Here is a 12427-nt window from a genome sequence, read left to right on the forward strand (position 1 = left end):
CTTCAGATACACAGCTTTCAAAATCTGAACAGACATCTCTTTAAAAAGTTAGTGTTTTGTCTTCCAGGGAGACACCTTTCATCAAGTAGGGAGCAGGAGGACCTGATACTTCTGCTGGTGCTCAAATCTGGGTTCTTATTTTTTTAGTAACGTTAGCCAATACAACTTGAAATCTAAAATTCTGGTACTTGGAAGGAATTTGGAAACATTATTTTGGTGAGTGAGAAAAGCACAGAACTGGCAGTGCTGTGAGGAAAAAAAATGGAAGTGGACCAGAAAGTCACAGACAGTTTCATGGATTTTTAATGTTCCTCTTTTATTGACATAATTTCAGTTATAAAGATATAGAGTGATACAGAGGGGAAAAAGGGGGAAAGAACAAAGCTGTATATAAGAACTGTATATTCCATGTCTGCTTATCTGAGTCACAAGGTGGAAGAATGAGAAAAGAGGCCGGGTTTTAATAAGGAACCAGGGATACCACAAATAACTGCTTGATCCCACACCAGCAAGAATCATGAGAAAAGGAATGAGATCATACTTTTATATTATGAAAAGCAAGGTAGGAGATGAGCAGTGGGACAAAGTGGAGGCCCAAAGTGATCAGAGTGGCCCTTTCACCCTCAAGAAGGAAGAATTCCTGGTGGCAATCCAATGGTGACTGTGAGCACGTAAAATAGATATCTGCTTATGTAAAAGGACTTCTTCAACTCCTCCTTCTTACAATCCTCTTGCCTTTGCCCAGACCTGCCCTGGAAGATTGGGGGACCACCTTGAGAGGTTTCTTGAGAGGGAGGCAGTGCAGGAGGGGGGAAGTGTAGGGGGCTGCTGAGTGTCGGAGAGGATGGTAGCGGATATTTGTTGCCTGAGCAGAAGTCTGCTTGGGAAACAATGGCATTCATTATCTTAATCGCATTGGGATTCCGTTCTCACATGTAAGGGAAATTCGCTTAGTTGTGTTCCAAGTGAAGTAGCCGTCTTCATATTTTACACATGTGGTGACTCGAACTGGAGATGAGCTCTCCATGGGACCAGTGTATGGGTGGCCATACAAAGTGCAGATTTTTTTAAGATCCTGGTCTGAGACATGAATGAAATTGCGTATGGCATGGTGAACCAGGCCTCTTTTATTGATTATATAGTTGCAGTAATCTTTGACTAGAGTCTTTGGGTAATCGACACACTCGTGTTTGAGGGATTGGAAACCCCAGTAGGCTTCAGTCCCCAGCACCATCCAGGAGAGCAAAACCAAGAGCAGCCATAAAGGACAGGGCCCCTTGGCAGCCATGGCTCGCTGTGGGTCTTGGTGGTTGTTCTGCGTAGAAAAAGCAGGAAACATTGTAACAGAACATTTTTATGCTTTTCCTTTTCCCATCAGATTTATTATATAACCCCTTTCCCAGGAAATACCAAGGGAAAATCTGAAAAGGGCTATGACAGCCTTGCTCAAGTTGTAATCCTAATTCCCTCGTTAGGTAGTTATGAGGCTGCCTAATACTGCCGTCAGACACTGCCCCATCTACTTCAGTACTGTTGTACCTCAGAAATCAAACAGAATCCCTTCCGGAACTGCATTTGACGTCCAAAATGTTCAGAATCCAAGGCAAAGCTTCCGATTGGTTGAAGGGAGCTCCTGCAGCCAATCGGAAGGTGGGAGGTTGCATCAGAAGTTTGGGTTCAAAAGAACATTCGAAAACTGAAACACTCACTTCCAGGTTTACATCATTCAGGAGGAAAATGTTTGACTCGCAAGGCGTTGAGATCCAAGGTACGCCTTTATTGTCTAGCATTGAGTTGTGGCCCTTCCCCATTCCCATCTCTCTTCCTCCACCCCATTACAACTATGAAACTATAGTTTAGTTAACAGGCAGATTGAAGAAATGAATAAAACTAAGTTCCAGAGACTAATAAGAGCCTCAAAAATCACACAAAAATTAGTCTCTGCAGAGACAATGAATGACACCATTATTCTTCATGTCACCACAGCAGAAATAAACAGGCGTGAGTTCCCCAAATTAGCATACTGAGATTCCCAAAGTGCCAAACTCTTAACCTTAGTCAGAGTGTGGTGGCCTCCTCAGGGAGCTGCTTCAGGTTGTCATGAAATAATAGCAATTTATTGATTTTATTGCCAATGTATTTTTATTGCCAGAAAGAAGGAACAGTCTTTGACTCCCAGGGCAACATTAGTACAACCAACTGAAAAAAAGGTAGTCCCTACTCGCAGGCTGCAGATTGTAATGAAACAAAAGGACAAAGGGATGAGTGAAGAAGGAAAAAGACAGACCTCTGTGCCCATCCTTAAAGTCAAACAGACAAACTAAGAAATTTATAAAATCTATTCAAGTCAGACCCTGCTTTCTCTTTGAGACATCCCAATGATGACTTGGCATCTACTTTCTAGATCTCTAGATAAAAAATGTGTAAACACCTTTGAAATGGGCACCTTTCGTGACTGTAAAATTATCCTAAATCTAGGAATGTAGCTTTTTCCAATGAAGCTTCATTTCCCTGTACGTAGAGCTTTACTTCCTACTTTCTGCTGTTCATACCTTCTCAAGATGTACATTTGTATATAAGCATACTGGGCTTCCTTGTACAGGGGTGGTGGTACTTACATGACTTAATCTTTCTCCAAAAATTAAACAAATTCTGCATATAGCAATATTTAAATTCCAGAGAAAGCATTGTAACCTAAATTTCAGCATGGCTGTTACATACAGTCATCTCATCAGCTTTCTGTACTCTGAATTGATGCAGCCAATCCACAGCTCAGCCACCACATCTATTGTCAGAGAGCTTGTGCTCAAAGATGAATGGCTGCCAGTGAAATGCAGGTAAAGAATATGGCTGCTGTAATGGGAATTGGGGTTGCTTGTGCGTAAATTCCAAACTGCTCCGAGCTGGTTGTATAGCTGGACCTTTCCCCGTTTTGACAGCCCTAACAGCACAACTGTCTCAGTCACTGGCAGAATCCGTCAGTGGGCGTTTCCTAAACTTCTTCCAACATAAGAATTCCTTAACAGCAAGTCTCTGCCTTGCTTCTCTGCGTGGAAACCTTCTGCACAGAGTGGGTGTGCTAAGCAGTGGTCCTGCACTCTCCTCACTGATCTCACTGGAAGAGTCTCGGAACCTCCCCTCCAAAGTACTCTCAGCCTCTCCTTTCTTCCTGGTGTCACCTTGGTTGCCTTCCCCAGCGGAAGCTCTCTCTCTCTCTCCTTGCTGGTTCCCTCTCCGGCATCATTAGGGAGCCTTACCTCTCCACTTGGCTCCGATGTCAGTTCCCTGACATCCACCTTCCTCCCAGGGCCCTCCCCCTCCCCAGTCCGTTCCTTGGACGGAGACGCAGGGAACCCCTGGAAGGAGCTATCCCCTCCCTCTGATGATTCAAACACCACTCTCCACCTGCTGCTGTCTCTTCCCGCTGCCCAATCTCCCTAGTCAGATTCCTCTCCCTCGGATAACTCCCCTTCCTCCTCTTCGGAGGCGGGAAATGCCACAAACTCTTCTTCATCATCCGTGGGACCAAATTGCTCCACCCAGAACCTCCCTAGTGGTTTGGGCTTCCTTGGGAACCTGCTATGAAACTTCTCCTACAAATACTCATCCCTGATTTCTTCTGCTGGAACCCATGTGTTTTCCGATTCTGACTCCCCCTCCTAAGCCACCAAATATTCCACTCACCTCCCTCTCCACCTTGAATCGAGAATTTCAGCTGCATGACCACTGAGTTCCCTTTCCTCCATCTGTGGATGCAGGGGTGTTTCTCTTTCTTGACCCAGAAATTCCCTCCCCTCCCTGTACGGTGAGAGTAAGGACCTGTGGAACACCGGGTGCAGTTTCATGTTGGAGGGCAATTTGAGTCTAAAGGTCACAGGATTCACCTGTTGGGTTACCTCGAAAGGTCCCAATCGCCTTGGCCGTAATTTCTTACACCCCCCTTTGAACGGTAACCCTTGGGTAGACAACCACACCTGGTCCCCCACTCTTATAGTTTCACCTTCTCTGCGGTGCTTGTCAGCCTGCCTTTTGTACGCTTCTTTTGCCCTTTCCAGGTTAATCTTAAGCTGTTGGTGTAAAGCCTCCATTTCTTCCACAAATTGTTCGGCCGCCGGTACACTCCACCTTCCCTTCCCTCCCCCTCCCCTGGGAAGGCCCTGGGATGACACCCGTAATTGGCCATGAATGGACTCATCCCCGTGGACACATGTTCCGCGTTATTGTATGCAAATTCAGCCAACGCTAGTTTGTCCACCCAATCATTCTCTCTTTCGTTGACGTAGCAGCGTAGGTACTGTTGAAGTATGCTATTAGCTCTTTCTGCTTGTCCGTTGGTCTCTGGGTGTCTGGCCGTCGAGAAGCTCACCTCGACGTCCAGCAGGCTCATCAGCTTCCTCCAGAATCTGGAAGTAAATTGCCTGCCTCAGTCGGACAAAACCCTCAAGGGGGCGCCATGCAACCTGAAAACATGCTCTACAAACAGCCTAGCTGTTTCCTCTGCTGTCACTGCATGCGAGCAAGCAATAAAATGGCACATTTTGGTCATCAAGTCAGCTACCACCATTACTGCCGTTTCCCCCCTGGTCTTGGGTAAATCGGTCATAAAATCAATTGATACCACCTCCCATGGTTTCTCTGGTGTGGGTAAAGGCTCCAGTAACCCCGCGGGTGCTGCCCTCTCCCCCTTAGCTCGCTGGCAGCGCTCGCACCCCCGTACGTATTCATTCACATCATCCCTCACCCTTGGCCACCAGAACTGCCTGGTGACAAGTAGCATTGTTTTGTGTTGACCGAAATGTCCTGCTGTGGGGTTGTCATGAAGTTGTTTCAGTATTCTTCTCCTCAAGTCCCCCTCGGGTATGTACAATGCACCCTTATAGTACAAAGCCCCCTCCTTTACCTCAACCCCCCCCCCGATTTTCTTCTGCATCTCGGATCTCCCTGATTTTGGTTTGGGCGTACTGGTCTTCCCTCGTCAACCCGGCTAGTTCTTGTCTCCCTACCAACACTCCCCCACACACCCATCGGTCCTCGGGTATGACGTGACGTACTTATAATAATAATAATAAATTTTATTTATATCCCGCCCTCCCCAGCCGAAGCCGGGCTCAGGGCGGCTAACAACATTAAAACAGTGTGACATTATAAAACATTATAAAAATGAATTAAAATCAAAATTGATGGCAACCATAAACTAAAACTTTGTAAAGATTGCCAGAGGAGGGGGTCAGGCTGCGCCCTGACCAAATGCCAGGTGGATAAGCTCTGTCTTGCAGGCCCTGCGGAAAGATGTTAAGTCCTGCAGGGCCCTTGTCTCTTGTGACAGAGCGTTCCACCAGGTTGGAGCCGCAGCCGAAAAAGCCCTGGCTCTAGTTGAGGCCAGCCTAACCTCTCTGAGGCCTGGGACCCTCAAGGTGTTTTTATTTGAAGATCGTAAGTTCCTCTGTGGGGCATACCAGGAGAGGCGGTCCCGTAGGTACGAGGGCCCTAGGCCGTATAGGGCTTTGAAGGTTAAAACCAGCACCTTAAACCTGATCCTGTACTCCACCGGGAGCCAGTGCAGCTGGTATAGCACCGGATGAATGTGATCTCTAAGTGAGGACCCCGTAAGGAGTCTCGCTGCGGCATTCTGCACCCGCTGGAGTTTCTGGGTCAGTCTCAAGGGCAGCCCCACGTAGAGCGAGTTACAATAATCCAGTCTGGAGGTGACCGTCGCGTGGATCACAGTGGCTAGGTCAGGGCGAGAGAGGTAAGGAGCCAACTGCTTAGCTTGGCGGAGATGAAAAAATGCCGCCTTTGTTGTAGCTGCAATCTGCGCCTCCATGGAGAGGGAGGTATCGAAGATTACACCCAAACTCTTAACGGACGGTGCTGGCACTAATTGCACCCCCGCAAGAGATGGGAGTTGCCCCCTCAGTCCCATGTCGTCCCGTCCCAGCCAGAGGACCTCTGTCTTCGAAGGATTTAACTTCAGCCGGCTCCCACGTAACCATCCAGCCACAGCCTCCAAGCATCTGATCAGTGTGTCTGGGGCCGAGTCCGGGTGGCCGTCCATCAACAAATAGAGTTGGGTGTCATCAGCATACTGATGGCAGCCCAGCCCAAAACTCCGGACAAGCTGGGCAAGGGGGCGCATAAAGATGTTAAAAAGCATCGGGGAGAGTATTGCACCCTGAGGAACACCACACACCAAGGAGTGGCGGGATGACAATTCCCCCCCAAGCGCCACCCTCTGTCCCCGACCAGAGAGAAACGAGCGCAGCCATTGAAGGACTGTGCCCTGGATCCCCACGTCGGCAAGGCGGTGGTCCAGGAGTTCGTGATCGACCATGTCGAAGGCTGCTGACAGGTCTAGAAGAATCAGCAGCCCCGACCCGCCTCGATCCAGCTGCCTGCGGAGATCATCTGTTAGGGCGACCAGAGCCGTCTCGGTCCCATGACCAGCGCGGAAGCCGGACTGGAATGGATCCAGAGCTGATGTTTCATCCAGAAACCTACCAAGCTGTTCAGCAACCGCTCTCTCAATCACCTTACCCAGGAATGGAAGATTCGAAACCGGGCGGTAATTGGATAGATCTAAGGGATCTAATGATGTTTTCTTTAAGAGCGGGCGCACCACTGCCTCCTTCAGTTCCCCTGGGAATGTCCCGGTGCCAAGGGACAGATTGATGATATCCCCCAGGGGGGCCCGCACCTCTTCTGGACACGCTCTAATCAGCCAGGACGGGCACGGGTCGAGAGGACAGGTGGTGGGCTTTCCAGCTCGGAGGAATCTGTCTACATCAGCTGGGGATATCCAGTCAAAGTGGTCCAATACTGAACCCGAGGACAGTCGAGGGGCCTCCAGTTCCTTTATTGTATCCAAATTGGCAGGGAGGTCATGGCGGAGCAACAAGACCTTCTCCGCAAAAAAGCTCGCAAATGCCTCACAGCTGTGTGTCAAATTGTTATTTAAATTTGGCTGTCCTTCGAGGGACGTTAAAGACCGAATTATACTAAATAATTGTGCCGGGCGAGAGCTAGCGGATGCAATGGAGGCCGAGAAGTAGGACTTTTTAGCGGCCTTCACTGCCATCTCATAGGTTTTCATAAAAACCCTATAAGATGTTCTTGAGGCTCCGTCACGGGCACCCCGCCATACTCGCTCTAGCCGTCTAAGGTCCCGCTTCATTTTCCGGAGCTCCTCGGTAAACCAGGGAGCCCGGTTTCTGCACTCCCTCTCCTTCCAAGTACTCGGGTTTGCGGGAGAGAGCGTCTGCTCTGACGTTTTCCTTCCCAGGCACGTACCTAATCTCAAAATAAAACTTGGAAAACTCCTGTGCCCACCGCACCTGTCTTTGGTTCAGGACTCGCGCAGTCCTCCAATATTCCAGGTTCTTATGGTCCGTACACACCTGGATCTTGTGCTGTGCACCTATTAGAAAATGTCTCCAGCGGCGAACTTATTCCCAGTATGATTCCCAGTATGATAGGTGGTCCTGCTAATGTGGCTACGTGAAAGGCAATTGTCTCTGTGTGTCTGGAGACCGTCATTTTCATGGGCGGGGTCTGGTGGGTAACTCCCCCCCCAAGAGTTCTCTCCCATCAATAGTTGTTACTTGCAAGGGATGTTCTAGAGGCACCACATGGAGCTGGTGTTCTAGCGCAAAATCCTTGCTAAAGAAGTTGCAAGAGCTGCCTGAATCCAGCAGCGCCTTCACCTTGATTGGGTGTCCGTTGGGGAGTTCTAGCACCACCTCTATGGCTATGGCTGCTCGGGGAGGGTCTGGTTTGGGCACTTCTACTGGTTGCTCGCCTGGCTGCTGTGCCCACTTTCCTGCAGCCAAGCATTGCCATTTCCCAGCTCCTTATCTCTTTCCTCCTCACTCCCAACTGCCCCCACCATTCCTTGCCATGCCTTTTTCTGAGGGCAGACTCTGGCAAAATGTCCTGGCTGCTGGCAGAGGAAACACTTCTAATTCGCTTTCCCCTCCTTCTTACGAACCTCTCTGGAGTTTGAAACCCCGCGCGCGTGCTCATCCAATCTCCATTGGTTCCGCGGGCGGCGCAGTTGGCTACGGCACGTCCGGAATGCGGTTGTCATACCAACGCTCTGCTCTCCCTTCCCGCCTTTCCAGAGCGCGCGTCTCTTGCCTTACTCCCACAGCAAGCGCCAACTTGGTCAGCTGGTCCATCGATTCCGGACGGGGTGAGCGGGAAAGTTCATCTCTCACCCAAGGGGATAAGCCTTCCTCAAAAAACATTTGCACTGGTTCTGAACTCAGTTCCCACCCAAGTTTATGGATCAGCATCGCAAATCGCGACCAGTACTCTCTCACTGACTGGTTCCCTTGTTTGCACCCCATCAGTTCTTTGCGGGTCACGCTTTGCTCCACATCACTAGAGAACATGTGATCCATGGCGCTAAAAAACTTTCTCAAATCCTTCAAGGCAGCATTCTCCGCCGCCATTAAGGGTCTGACCCAATCTCGGGCCCTCCCTTCCAGGTGCCCCACCACAAAAGCGACTCTTCCCCCATCGTCTACAAAGTCATCATACTGCAGGTCCAGCGCGTACTGCACTTCTGTCTTAAATGCATTATAATCTCTGGGGTTGCCCCCAAACTTCTGCACTAGTCCTGGTACCTTCCTTGCGATGGGGGTGGGCTTCCCCTGGGCATCCTGAGTCTGCCTTTCATCCAGCCGTGCCGCTAGTAGAGCCAGTTGCTGTTCCAAATCTCTGTTTCTCTCCTCCAGAGTTGGTCCTCCCCTGGCTCCTCTGGTTTGACTCATGATGCTGCCTCTGCTGCTCTGCGCACACACAACTTAGAGGACTGACGGATTGCTGTAATGGGAATCATTGCTGGTTCCCTCTCCAGCATCATTAGGGAGCCTTACCTCTCCACTTGGCTCCGATGTCAGTTCCCTGACAGCTGCCATGACTAGAACTTAGGAGTAGGAGTCACACAGAGGTTAAATGTTTATTCAAAAAAATGAATATATGCATAGAGAAATAAAAATCCAGGCGGGCGAGGGAATACAAGGAGAAAAGTGTTGTTAAACATGGAAAAGGTTTATTCTATCGAAGACGGGGGGAAATTGAAATCAAGCATGGAAGAAAAGAAATGACAGACAAATTTAGCTATTCAAAAAGCTGGCTGATTTAAAACCCGCCTGCAGTGTGCCTTCTAGGCCACCTTTCCCACTCCTGAACAAAACAATGAACATAGCTTCGTAGATGAGCATGTCCAAACCTTTTTCTTACCTAGTGTAATAGAAATTGGTCTCCCAAAGTGTCGATCGAAATATCTTCTTTCGCTCGTATGCGCCTCTGAGCATCCTTCAGGAAGAGAAACCTTATATAGAGAGAATTCAGCTATGGTGGATGATGATACGTGGAAAATTGTTACTGGATGTCCTGGGACAACGGCTGGAAGCCAATTCCCCCCCCCCCCCCCAGTAGGAGATGGAAATGAAGCATCATTAGTAGAAAAACATGTAGGTCTAATTTAATTGATCTTGAATGTTCTGGTAGGACGCATTCTGTACCCAACAGGTTGATGGTACAGCTGATGTCTATATTCTCACATTAATATTTTTACTCACTCCAGACAGTCATATTACATAATGCAATGCATTGGAAAGTGTTCATCCACCCATATTGATCAGGGCTAATCCTGATTCTCTACAGTGGATACAGTGCTTATAGCATGTATGTTCCCCCTTGTTAGTAAAGACTCCCTGGAAGACCAAGAGGCAGATATCTTCTACTTAGGGGTGCGTCTGGATGCTTTGTTGTCGCTTGAGGCTAAGGTGGCATCAGTGGCACAGAGTACCTTCCATCGACTTCAGATGATGGCCTAGCTCTATGAATATCTGGACACAGACAGCCTAACTACTATTGTCTATGCTCTGGGAACCTCTAGGTTAGATTACTGTAGATTACTCAGAGCTCTGAAGACAATTCAGAATCTTCAATTAGTGTAGAACTCGGTGGCCAGGGCAAGATTCTTCAGTCATATTACACCAAGCCCAACTGCACTGATTTCCAGGCCCAACTCATGGGATGGGGGATTATTGATTATGCATTTATTTTTGGTTCTTATATTCAGCATGTGTTTTGTGTTTTTTATACTGTATTCTTATGCATTATTATTGTATTAAAATATTATTTCTAGAGGTAAAAGCTGTATCCACCACCCAAATCATAAGTTGTACCACAAGTCTTTCCAATTAATACAGTTGACGCACATGATTAACTCATCTTCAACTCTGTGGGCCAAAATGGAACTGGAACCCTCACAAATCTCTCCTAATGCTTTATCCTTCCTGAAAACTTCACATACTTGCATTAGCAAAATAAGGTTGCAATGTACCTTGGGTTACAGACGCTTCAGGTTACAGACTCCACTAACCCAGAAATTATGCTTCAGGTTAAGATCTTTGCTTCAGGATGAGAACAGAAATCGTGTGGTGGTGGTGTGGCGGCAGCGGAAAGCCCCAATCAGCTAAAGTGGTCCCTCAGGTTAAGAACAGTTTCAGGTTAAGAACGGACCTCTGGAACGATTTAAGTTCTTAACCCGAGGTACCACTGTATATCCTTTTGAATTCTCATGTGCAAATGTGGTGGTGGATGTTGTCTAGTCATGATCACATATCCGTGTGAATATTGACACTTGCCAGTCAGAACTTGATAAACGACAATGTGGTGACTGTCGTGCAACAACAGTCTACGGAGGACAGTATCCACACAATGTATTTTATAGAGCATGACCACTCCATTTGTGCACACTCTTCACAAGTGGGTAGAATTTTGGCTATTATTATGCTTTTGACAACGGGACAAATTTCAAGTGCAGGCGGTGAAATAATTAACATCATCCACCTTACGGATGTTGACTACTGTATTAATTACCCACCATGTCTTTGGCATTATGCTACATAAGACAAGAAGCTTAGACCATTGTTGAGGGTCAGAGAGATGAGGCCAAGAGATAGGATATTTGTATAAACCGCGTAAGTTTCTTGCTGAAGCGATATCTGAGCAAGGGACTGAATGAATGAATCTGAGCTCCACCTCTGACCCTAAACGATAGAGAGGGGATACAGGAATAGCACATTTGAAGTAGGGTGACGAAAAAGAGGGTCTCTTGATTCTATCCTCCTCTGGCCAGAGACGGGGAAAATGTACATTTACCTACATTTACAAGGGACAGTCCTCATGATATGCAAATTCCTGTGCTTAGTATTTCATATGCATTTTAGAAAAAAAAATGTATCTGTTGGATATTTTGTGGGGGTGAAATAATGCCTTTGGGGGGTGTTTTCTGAAGTTGCCATAGCAACCCCCTCAATGTCATCCATCTCCTCCCCTCCCTCTGCCTGCGAGCTTTCCAAGTCTGCTGCTCTATCTGAGTCTGGGAACTCTTGATGAAGGGGCACTGAACTAACCCACTCTGCTGTGTCTGTGGCTGCAGTCCCTCCTCTCCAGAGTCAGACTCTTCCCAGGTGTTCTATTCAGCCACTTCCCTGACAAGTAGGGTGCAGGAGGACCTGAGACTTCTGCGGGTGCTGAAATTTGGAATTTTTAGTAGAGTAGCCAATACAATTTCAAATCTAAAATTCTGGTACTTGGAATAAATTTGGAAACATTATTTTGGTGAGGTGAGAAAATCACAGAACTGGCAGTGCTGCCAGACAAACAAATGAAAGTGGACCAGAAAGTCACAGACAGTTTGATGGATTTTTAATGTTCCTATTCTATTGACATATTTTTAGTTTTAAAAGAAACAGAGTGATACAGAGAAAAAAGGGGGAAATAAGAAAGCTGTGTATAAGAAATATATATTCCATGTCTGCTTATCTGAGTCCCAAGGTGGAAGAATTAGAAAAGAGACAGGGTTTTAATAAGCAACCAGGGATACCACAAATAACTGCTTGATCCCACAGCAGCAAGAATCATGAGAAAAGGAATGAGATCTCACTTATATCATGCAACGTGAGGTTGAAGATGAGCAGTGGGACACAGTGGAGGCCCAAAGTGATCAGAGTGGCCTTTTCACCCTCAAGAAGGAAGAAATCCTGGTGGCAATTCAATGGTAACTTGTGAGCAGGTAAAACAGATATTTGCTTATGTAAAAGGACTTCAACTCCTCCTTCTTGCAATCCTCTTTCCTTTGCCCAGACCTGCCCTGGAAGATTGGGGGGCTACCTTGAGAGGTTTCTTGAGAGGGATGGAGTGCAGGATGGGGTTAGTGTAGTGGGCTGCTGAGTGTCGGAGAGGATGGTAGCTTACGTTTTTTGCCTGAGCAGAAGTCTGCTTGTGCAACAATGGCATTCAAAATCTAAATTCAATTGGGTATCCTTTCTCACATGAAAGGGAAATATTCCTAGTTGCCTCAAAAGTGTGGTAGCTGAATTTATATTTTATACAGTTGGTGACTCGAACG

At 47.4% G+C, this 12427-nt stretch overlaps 1 protein-coding gene across 1 annotated transcript in view; it reads right to left on the reverse strand.

Moving 5' to 3' along the window:
- LOC307201265 (angiogenin-2-like) overlaps positions 1-12427 on the reverse strand; it is a 174688-nt gene that overhangs the window by 83629 nt on the left and 78632 nt on the right. The gene's annotated exons all lie outside the window — the stretch shown is intronic.

The sequence above is a fragment of the Podarcis cretensis genome (assembly GCF_951804945.1).
Source record: "Podarcis cretensis genome assembly, chromosome: 13".
Classification (NCBI taxonomy): Eukaryota; Metazoa; Chordata; class Lepidosauria; order Squamata; family Lacertidae; genus Podarcis; species Podarcis cretensis.